General features: G+C 33.2%; 1 long non-coding RNA gene and 1 pseudogene across 2 annotated transcripts; one reads left to right on the top strand and one right to left on the bottom strand.

Moving 5' to 3' along the window:
* Positions 1-1,663: 1,663 nt before the first annotated feature.
* LOC115961797 lies at positions 1,664-2,683 on the bottom strand (annotated as a pseudogene).
* A 5,595-nt stretch (positions 2,684-8,278) lies between these two features.
* On the top strand, positions 8,279-13,153 carry LOC115975057. 2 transcript variants are annotated; one of them, XR_004088061.1, is made up of 9 exons: positions 8,279-9,181; positions 9,289-10,048; positions 10,172-10,226; positions 10,541-10,708; positions 10,812-10,991; positions 11,590-11,803; positions 12,117-12,246; positions 12,603-12,670; positions 12,779-13,153. It is a non-coding gene; the product is annotated as an uncharacterized LOC115975057 (long non-coding RNA). The 2 variants fall into 2 exon arrangements; XR_004088062.1 differs by lacking the exon at positions 12,603-12,670 and having other exon boundaries at positions 9,289-10,226.
* Positions 13,154-13,180: the final 27 nt, after the last annotated feature.

Consider the following 13,180-nt stretch of genomic DNA (forward strand, 5'->3'; position numbering starts at 1 on the left):
GAGGGGAAAGAGAGTGAGAGACAAAGAGAGATGAGAGAGAAAAGTACGAATAAAATATTAATATTATTTTTGGCATAGTGCTATAGTGCCATCTTACATGTAAGATGGCATAGTGTAAGATGGCACTATAGCACTATGCCAAAAAAATTTGCACTTTCTCACTGTTAGCCTTCCAGCTGCTGAGCATATTTTGAGCCTAAATGCCAAATGCTGCTTACATTTGACATTTCCAAGGCCGATTGGGGATGCTCTAAGAGCATTCCTTGGCAATGTAAATGGTATATGTACAGAAAATTTAGCATAAAGGTACAAAAAGGGTCCAACAATTGGATTTGTAAAATCTTATATTTGTAATTTTTTTTACAAATGTGCTACAGTACCATTCTAAATATAGGATGGCACTGTAACACTTTAGTAAAAATTATAATATTTTTTAATTGATAAAGTGGAAGAGAGATGGGGGAGAAGAAAGAGAGAGAGAGAGTTGTATTGAAATATATTATATTATTTTTGTGGGTAATATATATTATTTTAATGAGTAGAATAGAAAAATAAAAGTTGGGATGTTGGTTGTGTTGTAAAATGGTATGGTATAATTGATAAAATAGCTTTTTAGGATGGTAAAATAGAATGTGATGGAAGTTGCGGATGTGGATGCAAATGCTCTAAGCTAGAGTCTATTATTCGGTGGGTTTCTCACATAGGTCAGTTTGGGTCCATGGATGGCTTTAAATATTTTATTCCTTGTAAAAACAATTTGGGTTTTTAATTTTTATGGACTATTTAAGTTATTTCTTCTCTCTTCTCTGTATCTCTCTCAAATAAAAAGTTATTTCTTTAATTCTCATTGTATTACTAAATTATATTTTAAAATTTGCAAATTCATCAAAAAAATTTTAGTGGCTCAATCTCTATCGGTTTTAAAAAGGGTTTCCAATAATGAATAGTTATGAAGTGAGATCAGGTTGTTATGTGTGGACCCATCCTATACATGAGCCTAATAGTATGTCATAAGCCCTTTTAGATGAACTTGCGGGCCAAGGTGGAGAAAGGAATTGTTGCATGGTTATAGATCTAGAAACCCCTTGAATCTCATTTGCAAAGGAATTAGTTTGTTCTAAATCTAGAATTATTTTGCATTGTAATAAGTGTTTGTTGCAATAGTTTTGAGTTTAATGCAATTAAAAATTTTGTTGCAACAAGTGTTTGTTGCAATAGTTTTGAGTTTATTGCAATAACCTATTGATCATTGTGGCATGAGGATTCCTGTAAAATATGGAAAGTCAGAACTAACGGAGAACGTGATCTATCATTTTTTTTCTCCATATACTTAAGACATAGTTATATCACAAGTCCAATCATCACAATGTAAATACTTACAAGTACTACCTTGCGTGTAGAAAAGGCCAACACAATGCATATGTAGTAGGATGTTTTACTCGTAAACATACAAATGTTACGAACTCCAAAATTATTCCAAAACAGTACAAGAAATTCTCTACCGCTACAATCTATTGAAAGCTCAGAACAAAAGGTAATTGAAACAGTGTATTTTTTTTTTTGGCAATAATCTATTGCCACAAACGTTATTGCAATAGTGTGCAACGAAAATTTTCATTGTAATAGGTGTTTGTTGCAATAGTTTTGAGTTTATTGCAATAACCTATTGTTCATTGTGGCATGAGAATTTCTGTAAAATATGGGAAGTTAGAACTAATGGAGAATGTGATCTATCATTTTTTTTCTCCATGTACTTTAGACATGGCTGCATCACAAGTCCAATCATCACAATGTAAATACTTACAAGTAATACCTTGCGTGTAGAAAAAGCCAACACAATGCATATCTAGTGGGATGTTTTACTCATAAACATACAAATGTTACAAACTCCAAAATTGTTCCAAAATAGTATAAGAAATTCTCTGCTGGTACAATATATTGAAAGCTTAGCACAACAAGAGCACCCTAGAAGCTGAGATTAAAATCCCCGACAAAAGAGTTCCATGACGATACCTCTTGCGAAAGAATTTAGGCAGCATCTCTCGTTCCACCATACCCAAAATTTGGAAAGAATCGCTTCTTATCTCAGCTAGAAACATCCCCATATTCTACATTCTTGATGTGCCATGGATCCACAATCTTAACGAATCTCCCTGAAGAATTTTAGGGATATTTGAGTAATAACCCTTAATTCACAACTCATAGTTCACTAGAACATAACTAGTACCAATCAAATTATAAGAAATACCTAAGAACTACTAATATCAAAGTATAAAAGCAAAGCCTTTAGAAGAGTTCTCTTTGAGTTGCCCACTTCACTAGTATGTGTGCTTATTGAGTCCTAATAATTTAGATTTCAAAATAAATTTTTCAGATTCAAATTCCAATCCACATTATGTAAATTCACCCCTAACCATCTGGAAGGCTCCAACTTTAGATATACCACAATTCCCATAACTACAGAATGAAGAAGTAAGGAAGTTCATAAAAGAACAAGTCATCCCATAATAGTTATTTCCCTATAGTTTATGTAAGTAAGAACAATAGTCAAATCTAATAGGGATAAGTTTTTTGGTAAACCATCACCTAAAGAGGTAGAAATGAAACCTTTCTTAAATTTATCTACCCTAGGGATAGGTACTTCACCAACTGACACATTTTCATCACCACTAGAGTCTCCCATTGCACCAGATGCTTGCCTATTTGTTGTGCTCCTCAATATTTGCATGCATCATCATGTTCTCACCACAATAAATAGCTTTTTTTTGGAATAAACTCAAAACTATTATAAAAAACACTTATTGCAACAACAAAAAAACATTTATTATACACTCATGCAATTTCCTCTTAGTGTTGCTTTTTGTTACAATAATCTATTGCCATAAACTTTATTGCAATAGTTTGCAATGAAATATTTTCGTTGTAATAAGTTTTTATTGCAATAATTTTGAAGTTATTGCAATAAAAAAATTCGTTGTAATAAACTTTTTTTTTTTCTTTTAATAGTTCGATCATGCAATTTATTGAAGTTATTGCAATAAAAAAATTCATTGTAATAACTTTTTTTTTTCTTTTAATAGTTCGATCGTGCAAATTGCATGAGTTTAGGTGGTGTAACATGAATTTGGATGTTGTGGAGACCTACAGTCGTTCTAAGCTTGTATATGAAGCAATTAGATTGAAAAAATAATTGCAAAATAAAGCCTACTTATTTTGCAATCTAATGCAACTATTTTTTGTCAATTATATTGCAATCTCATGACAATAGGTCATTGTTTCATGATACTTATTGCAATATATTTCAAAAAAAATAACAAAAAAAATTTGGGTCAAGTTATTGCAATGGTATTTTTGTTGTAATTGTTTATTGCTTCTTATTTTTCATAGTAATAGTTTGCAAAATAATTGTTATTAAGTTATTGTAATGATATCTTCATTGTAATAGGCTATTACTTTAAGATTTCCATTGTAATAAAATGTAAAAATAATTGGTATTCATTTATTGCTGCAATTTCTTCATTTTAAGTTATTGCAACAATTTTCCTATGAATATCTCTCAATTGGAGTAGTATTAAGAAAATTTTAGTTCTGTCTTTTGTGTTCCTCATATTCTATGATGTTTTGGGATGCTCATTTGGGTCGAGTACACTGTTGGTCCTCTTTTAACCCTTCTCAACTTCTTGGTCTTCCCATTCATATGGAGTGTTTTTGAAGCATTAATAATTGCTAAGATAATTACTATATTCCCTGAGAATGGTGGTTATCTGATTTGGGTTTCCACTGCACTGGGTCCTTATTGGGGTTTCAACAAGGTTGGATGAAATGGCTAAATACAGTTATTGATAAGTCTACCCCTTTTCTATTTCTTGATTATTTGAATTTAGCATAGGTAGTGGTTTATCAAGAATCCTAGTCGTGTTAGCATTAACTATAGTCATCACTTACATGAACTAGGGGATTAACCATTGTGAAATATTTTATCAATTATTTATAATCTATTGCAATAAGATTTGTGGAGTAATAGCTTATTATTACAAGATATTTAAAGCCGTAAATAATTAATTGCAACAACATATATATTATTGTATTAAAATTTCGTTCAAATATTTGGAGTGTATTGATAAAGTAAGAACAACAATCAAATCTAATAGGGCTAAGTTTCTTGGTAAACCATCACCTAAAGTCAGGAATATCGACTTCAATTAATCAAGAAAAGAGGTAGAATTGAAACTTTCTTAAATTTATCTACCCTAGGGAGAGGTATTTCATCAACTGACACATTTTCATCACTACTAGAGTCTCCCATTGCACTAAATGCTTGCTTATTTTATTGTGCTCCTTAATATTTGCATGCATCATCATGTTCTCACCACAATAAATAGCTTTTTGCAATAAACTCAAAACTATTATAATAAACACTTATTGCAACAACAACCAAAAAAAAAAAAAAAATTACAAACTCATGCAATTTCCTCTTAGTGTTGCTTTTTGTTACAATAATCTATTGCCATAAACTTTATTGCAATAGTTTGCAACGAAGTATTTTCATTGCAATAAGTTTTTATTGCAATAATTTTGAATTTATTGTAATAAAAAAATTTGTTGTAATAAACTTTTTTTTTTCTTTTAATAGTTCAATGATCGAACTTCGATCATGCAAATTGCATGAGTTTAGGTGGTGTAATATGAATTTGAGTGTTGGTGTGGAGACCTACAGTTGTTCTAAGCTTGAATATTAAGCAATTAAATTGAAAAATAATTGCAAAATAAAGCCTACTTATTTTGTAATCTAATGCAACTATTTTTTGTCAATTATATTGCAATCTCATGGCAATAGGTCATTGCTTCATGATACTTATTGCAATATATTTCAAAAAAAGTAACAAAAAAAAATTTGGGTCAAGTTATTGCAATGATATTTTTGTTGTGATTGTTTATTGCTTCTTATTTTTCATAGTAATAGTTTGCAAAATAATTGTTATTAAGTTATTGTAATGATATTTTCATTGTAATAGGCTATTACTTTAAGATTTTCATTGTAATAAAATGTAAAAATAATTGGTATTTATTTATTATTGCAATTTCTTCATTTTAAGTTATTGCAACAATTTTCCTATGAATATGTGTCAGTTGGAGCAGTATTAAGAAAATTTTAGTTCTATCTTTTGTGTTCCTCATATTCTATGATGTTTTGGGGTGTTCATTTGGGTCAAGTACATTGTTGGTCCCCTTTTAGTCATTCTTGACTTCTTGGTCTTCCCATTCATGTGGAGTGTTCTTGAAGCATTAATAATTGCTAAGATGAATACTATATTACTTGAAAATGGTGGTTATGTGATTTGGGTTTCAACTGCATCGGGTCCTTATTGGGGGTTTCAACAAGGTTGGATGAAATGGCTAGATGGAGTTATTGATAACGTGTCTACCCTTGTTCTATTTCTTGATTATTTGAATTTGGCTTAGGTAGTGGTTGATCGAGAATCCTAGTCGTGTTAGCATTGACTATAGTCATCACTTACATGAACTATAGGGGATTAACCACTTTGAAATATTTTGTCAATTATTTACAATCTATTGCAATAAGATTTGTGGAGTAATTGCTTATTATTACAAGATATTTAAAGCTGTAAATAATTTATTGCAACAACATATATATTATTGTATCAAAATTTCATTAAAATATTTGGATTTTATTGCAACAAAAATTTTTGTTGCACAAAACTATTACCTCAAAATTTATTACAACAACTTGCATCAACTATTGCAATAACACAGATGTTATTTCAACAATTTTATTTATTTATTTTAATACGCATTTTTTTTTTGTAGTGTTTATTTTGCCCTCGCCCCTTGCAGCTAAATTGCCTTAAGTTCTTTTAAGGTTGACTTCAATTGCATTTTATCTTTTTGGCTTGATTTTGAATGTTGTTATTTGCTTCTTCATGTAAGTTGGGAAACATAAAATAGCCTAAATCTATTTTAATGTTGTAGCAAATTAACTTATGCAGTTGCTTCTTCATATCTGCTTCTTTCTTCTCTGCTGTATTTTTGTGGTGATTAGGACTTTATATGTTGGGTGTGAGTCATGCAACAATGTGCCCTATTTCCTTTTCGGCTTACTTGTACATGTATTCTGAGTACACAGAATAAAGAATTGGGGCGATGCTGGAGACATGAATCACATTATTACATTATTTATGTTGGGTTATAGATTGACTCGATTAATTAATTCAATTATCTAAGTTGATTAATTAGGTCAAATTACATGCAAATCATGGAGGCACACATAAATCACCAAATAAACTAAAGTGCAACAGAAATTAAATTTGACATGGTAATTTGTTAACTAATGGGAAAACTTCCCGCAAGGCAAAAACTCCATCAGGTAATTTTCAAGTCACCACTCCCAAGAATTACTAATCAAGAATCAAGTGGTTACAGATACAAAAAATCTTACCACTACCTTGGACTATTTCAAAGTACCAACCTACAATTGAGCCTTCACTTCAATCCCCAATTGGACTTGATCTTGTAGAGACTTCTTCGCTTTTGCGCGGATCCAAGTACGTGACTAACTTCCCAGTAACTGATGTTTGCTAGTTCTTCACTTTAGTACAAGTTAAATATATGGAAGCACTTGGTTACAGAACCCTAAGGCGCACAAGAATGCAGTAGCTTCTCCAAAAGTATATGAGTTCTCTACTTGAGTCCCTGTGTCTTTGATTACTTTAAAATAATGCTTTTATAACCTCTAGGAGTTTAGTAAACGAAACCCTAGTAATTCAAGTCATCATGGGCCGAATACTAATCTAAGAATTTTGGATTTGCGTAGCTCGAAAAATTGAGAGGCGTCGAGCTAATGTTGAGGTCCTTCATTTAATTTGAATAAATGCTAGTGTCAAGGTTCAATATTTCAGCTTTTCTTCATTTGTTTTTTGGTTCAATATTCATGCCTTCAATGATATCACTTGTTTTGATTGCTTAACATACTTCATGATATTCTAAACACATCTTAGATCTATGCAATTACAAGTAAAGTGCATTGTGTCAAATGACATGCCAACACATGAAAAAATGACCCTAACAAATTATTCAACTTGCCACACGTTTGGAAGAGAGTTCTAAGTCATTTTATGAAAGAGATGAGACGATGAAGTCATGGGAAGGTGATTTACTTGGTGCCTCTAAGTATAAGAAGAAGCTCAGTAAATATTTGACTGGAAGGAAGTACATGACTAGGAGTAATGGCACTTCCTTTGCAAATGGTGGTTTGGATTATGGAGAGTATGCATTGGATCTAGAAATCAAAGGCATTTATCCAAATTGAATAAAAATAATCTATAGACTTAAGAGTGAAACATATGATGATAGGTCGTCTAAAGACGATAAGAGTAATATTGAGAGTATAGCCTTAGATATAGAAAGTGAATTGGATTTGTGATCAGAAGCTCAAATTACTGAGTTAGCTGGGCCGGCCTAAGATAGTTTGAGGCCTAAGGTGAAAAATTTAAAGGGGCCTTTTTATATCTAAATATCACTTAAATAATATTTAGTTTGTTAATTCTTACTAATTAATAAGACTAATTCACTCTGAGTGAGTTAGTGATACCTACTATGTAAGTTTTACAAATTGACATGTCATCAATAAAAAAAAAGTTATTCAAAACATTCAATTTATTATATTGTTTGAGTGGCATCAATCATATTCTTGCCACATCAGTTTGTTAATTTTTTGTCATAAAATTTGTATTAGTTTTAGCATTTTTCATTCACTTAATGGTGAATTGGTGATTGTATTGTATTTCTATTATTTCATAATTTTTTTGTTTTGGTGTGGAAAATATGCTAATGTTAATACAAATTTTATTATAAAAAACTTACAAATTGATGTAACATTTCAATAAAAGAATAAATGAATATTAAATTACTTATTGTAATCAGTAACATATCAATTTATAAAACCTATAAGATAAAAAATTTTTAAAAAAAAAGTGCAAGTAACTCACTTTTTTTTATTTAAAAAAAAAAAAAAAAAAAACTTGCTGCCACATATTAATTTGGAGGCCTATCTTTGTTAAAGGCCTTAGTTCATGGCCTAAATGGGCTAGGCCTAGGGCCGGCCCTTAACGGGAGATGGATACTTTACCCCAGATGATGGTTTGGATTCAATGACGGATGATCATGAATGGGGCTTGCATGAGAAAAGCAAGCCTGGTTCCTCCTGTTACTAGAAAATATGAATTGATTAACAATATGTTATTGTTGCAGATGAGGATAACATGCAACGAAAGATGCAAATGTGAGTATCTTTACCAGAGGTCCAGAGGACTATGCTGAGAAGCTCTATGCACAGAAAAGTGGCACTGAGGAGTCAGATATGGAACTTCCTGAAGTCAAGGACTATAAAACTAGAAGACTGCTTGGAGATGAGGACATTGAGCAAGAGGTTTATGGAATTGACCCCTATACTCACAATCTTCTGCTTGATTCCATGCAAAAGGAGTTAGATTGGCCTCTCCTGGAGAAGCATTTGTTTATTGAAGATGCGCTCCTTCGTACTTTGAATAAGCAAGTTAGGAACTTCACTGGGACTGAGAGTGGAAACACTCCCATGATGTATTCATTGCAGCTTGTTATTGAAGAAAATGAAAAACTTTCTGAGGATCGTGATATAAAAGCTGTGAAAATGTGTCAGGGTATTCTGAAGGCCATTGATAGTCATCCTAATGACAGATATGTTGCCTACAGAAAGGTATACACATCATTTTTTTTTTGGATAAAGGTATACACGTCATTATTTTGCTGCATGAGCATGTACTATAAATTTTCCTCTCTTTTGGACGTGTTTCTCTCCTTGACTTGTTCCCTACTTTTCTGATACTGATTTCCCCCATTCTTTTGTTGTCTATTGGGTTGTGTTTTTTCTGGGGCTTGGTGTTGTTTGCAACAAAGAAGGTGGTTTGGGAGCAGCTGTTGATAGGATCCAATTTCTAGCTTTAGTAGAGTTCTTTATATGATGTTGAAACTTTTTACCCCTTCTGCCCCCCACCCCCCCAACAAAAAAAAATGTAGGGTTGTCCTTTCTGGAAATCTTTCGAGAAGCAAGATGGGATCGATCTATGCAGAAGAATAGTAAAGATACTGCTTCAGAATTTTACAACATCTATCTCAAAAGGCAAAGGTTTGATTCACTTCAAGAAGCTATGTGCTTTAGGCTTGTTATGCCTTTTCCATTTGCCCTGGTTTTGTCGAGGTTTTTTAATTTGATCATACATTATTACCTAGCAGGATGATGCTGATGGGTATGATTTGGTTGGTATTGATGCTATGCATAAGGCAAACTATGGAGTTTAATATGTCATTCGTGCCGTCCAAATTGTGAAGCAAAGTGAGTTCTGTTGTCATACACTTTTTGTTGTTTATAACCTACCTGCAGACCTTCCCTTATGTACTCTTGACAAGTTCTTATAGTATTATGGAACATGACAAAACTGAATTGATCTCATATTTTATTTTGGGACTGGACATATTTGGCATTATAATTTATAAGCGGGACACAAATTTCTCATGGTTGCTTTATAATAATGTAAATGTGGTGAAACTGTTACTTTCATCACTTGAATTTCTTCACTCGGAGCGTTAGTCATTATGTGAAGACCAGATCATCTAATCAAATATAAATGTTATATTAGCAAATTTTCTCCTGAAGATTCAGCTTTAGATGCTAGATTGTTTACTAATACTATAACTTGTTTATGGGTGGAATCATGCCATGCGTAATCATACTTTACCTCTCTACTTTCTTTTCTTCTTTTTATATAATTGTTTTATCTCACAGATTATGAATATTACAATTTACTCATCTTATATATGAATTGCCTCGTTTAGTTATATAATTGTGAGTGAACCTAGTGTTTGATCATCCTATAAGTTTATCTGTGAATGCAGATTTACTACTGTTGATGTTCATTACTAGATTGGAATCTATTCTGTATGTAAAATTCAATATGGTGAGGAGATCACATTTGATTATAACTCTGTTACAGAGGTGTGTCTCTTGCATTTTTGTCTTCTGTACTCTCTAAAGACTATTATACATATTATCAAATAATTTCTCTCTTAATTTTGCTAGAGTAAATAAGAATATGATGCGTCACTTTGTTTGTGGCAGTCAATTTTTCCAGCGCAGCTACTTGAATCTAACAGGCAAAGGGGCTTTTCAAAAGGTGCTGGTTTTTAAGGCAATTATCTGAACTGTTTATGTTAAAAACAAAAAAGGAAATAAAATCGTGAACAAGTCTGATAAGTGGCTTTGACTGAACATCCTTATCATTATGGATTAGCATTGTAATAAGGATTCTTTCTGATTGGCGTAGAATGCGCACGCCTGATCAGGTTTCTGATTTCATAATTGATAAATAGTTCTTATTTTTCTCTTGTTGAGGTTGTTGCTTCCAGTTGATTCTTATTGGTCCTTTTCTACTTGATTTTCAAAGTTGCCTTAAATTCTGTTAATTCGTTTATATCGTCCCTGCATCAGGTTCTAGATGAATGGCATAGAATTCTGAACTGTCATCAGTTAATGCTTAAAGCTTGCAAACTAAATTTGGTATCTAAAGAGAATTATCTTGACTTGGGGAGGGCTGGTTTAGGCAGTTGCTTGCTGGTTGGGTTGCCTGATTGGGTGGTAGCCTATTCAGCTTGCCTGGTATGCACTTCTGCTGCCGCCTGATATTTGTTCTCAGATTTACCTTTCCACTAGTAGTTTATTTATGCTTTTGTTTTTCCTGACTTTTCCATTTTGATTGAAGGTAGGTTTATGACTTTTGAAAGACCAAAGCTGCCAGCGGAGATTCTAAAGCATAGTTTGGTGGGAAAAAGGAAGTATTTTTCATATATATGTCTTGAAGTTGAGAAGAGTGATGCTGAGGTTCGTATCTTTTTGCATGAGACAGGCTGAGGGTGTCTACAATCAAAGGCTTCAGAATTTGGTTGTTACCCTTAACAAGTTGATTACCTTCTTTAATTTTGTTATGCTAAGGAGTGTGGTTCAAGTAATAGTCCTATGTTAATGGCATCCTTTGTGGTGTCCTATGTCTGTAGTTCAAATACCCCCTCTCACTCCCCTATTGTCTACTTATCAAAGAAAAGAAATTGTTTAAGTTATTGTGCTGATTCTTTGAACCAGAAAGTTGTATGATAAGATGACTATGATCAGTTTAGGGTCTATAATCTAGAATTCTAGTTTAAAGTGTTTTTTGATAATTTAATAGTTGAGGGAGAGGGGATTTGAACATTGGGCGTCCTCATTGGAAACACCAGGAAGTGCCAGTTGAGCTAAAAGGCTCAGGTGAATCCTAGTTTAAAGTGTTGAAGTTGAACTTTTGTGTCATTCAATTACTCTACGTTTTTTCATGTTTTTCTGTTTGTTAGGGATCTTTAATCTGGATCATTCATCTCGTGTCAATGACACCGTGTACCTATTGATGCCTTATTGTCTTTAGTCACTGCTGTGAATAGAGAAGTCTTTACATTCTGATTTCCTAACTTTTTGAAGATATTAATCTGCTGTTTGAATTCTGTTTATAGGTGAGGAATGTTATGAGATGCATTTTTGTTGACCCAAAGGAAGCACCACCCCCTCTGGAGAGGCTCTGAGCCCTGTAGGCTGTAGCAATTGTTTTCTTACTCTGGAAAGAAGAGGGATAATTTGTTGAGGAGGTTCTTCAATGCATCGCTCCTCATGTGGAAGAAGGCATATTAAATGATCTCAAGTCCAAGATTCATGCTCATGATCCATCAGGTTCCAATGACATTCAGAAATCTTTATTATAGTGATCTGCGTGCTTTTGTGTTTTGTTTCAGTATGTATGAACTTAAAACTTTTAAATCATGTAATCTTATTGGGGGGGGGGGGGGGGGGGGTGTGTGTGGTGGGGTTTCTTTATTTTAAAGTGGGATGGGCCCGAAATCTTCCATGTACCTACGAGTCTCAGAATGATGCTGCAACTGACTTGATCCATATTTATGCTTACACAAAATACTTCTATAATCTGTCTGCTAACATTATCAAGTATCCTTCCTTTGATCTAAACCAAATTACATTATACATGCAGGAATATAAAGCTGCAACTTCTCCACCAGCTTACATTAGTCCACTTGGCTTGGGTCCAGGTGCCAAGGTTTGGAAACCCTCACGGCATCGTGTTTATGGCCCAAGGAATGAGATTTATGCTGGCAAGAATGGTGGGTTTATAAGCTTATATTGCGTTTCAAGTACTAGGGCTCTTTGAATTGCATGGTGTTTTACATCATCCTACCCTAACCTGGCATCACCCAAAGCACTGGGCAAACACTCTTTCCATAGATCTCTTAAACATAGTGAACAGTCTTGGACCCCTTTTGGAGATTAGTCCCTCATTCCAAGTTACATGCTTAATAAAAGCTTGTGGGATCTAATTTTTATCCAACTTTGTTCCAGACTGGCCTTACCCACATCTTGATACATGTTGATAGAGTTATGAATAAGTTCTTTTGGTTGTGAGGCATATGCTATTGATGGCTCCTATATTAAACTTACCCTTTGATCAAATTTTACTCAGATTTCCCAATTAATGAAGTTGAAGGACCTCCAAGGTTGAGGTGGACTAACTAATGCCACGTTTGGAAAGTACAACACATTTGACTGGATTTTGAATTTCCTGTCTGAATTTCACTTCTATCAGCTTGACTTTAATTGCTTTTGATTGCTTATTTCATGAAATTTAATGTTTTTCAGGAGAAGCAGCCCCAGAGGCAATGGCCATGATAAGGGGAGGGAAAGCATAGCCGTGGATCAAATGTGAAAATGTTTTGTTGGCCATAATAATAGCATAAGAGCAATGTAGCATTATTAATTGGATAAGGGAAATATTAGGCTTGTAAGTTGTAATTGATCAACCTTCGTTTCGTCAATTTAGTTGATCAGATTTGGTTGGTGATGTATGTGTGCATGACTTTATTAATTGTGTGAAAGAATGACACATTGACGGACGCTGTCTCTCACCAAAACATTCTTTTGCTATATTATTAAGACTATAGTTTATGAAGAATTAATGTCGTCTGACCCCATGACATGTGTTTGGTGCCTTTGGACCCTGGTTTAATATGGGTTTGTTTTGTGAAAGTCTCTGCAATGATA

This window comes from Quercus lobata, chromosome 2 (assembly GCF_001633185.2).
Source record: "Quercus lobata isolate SW786 chromosome 2, ValleyOak3.0 Primary Assembly, whole genome shotgun sequence".
Classification (NCBI taxonomy): Eukaryota; Viridiplantae; Streptophyta; class Magnoliopsida; order Fagales; family Fagaceae; genus Quercus; species Quercus lobata.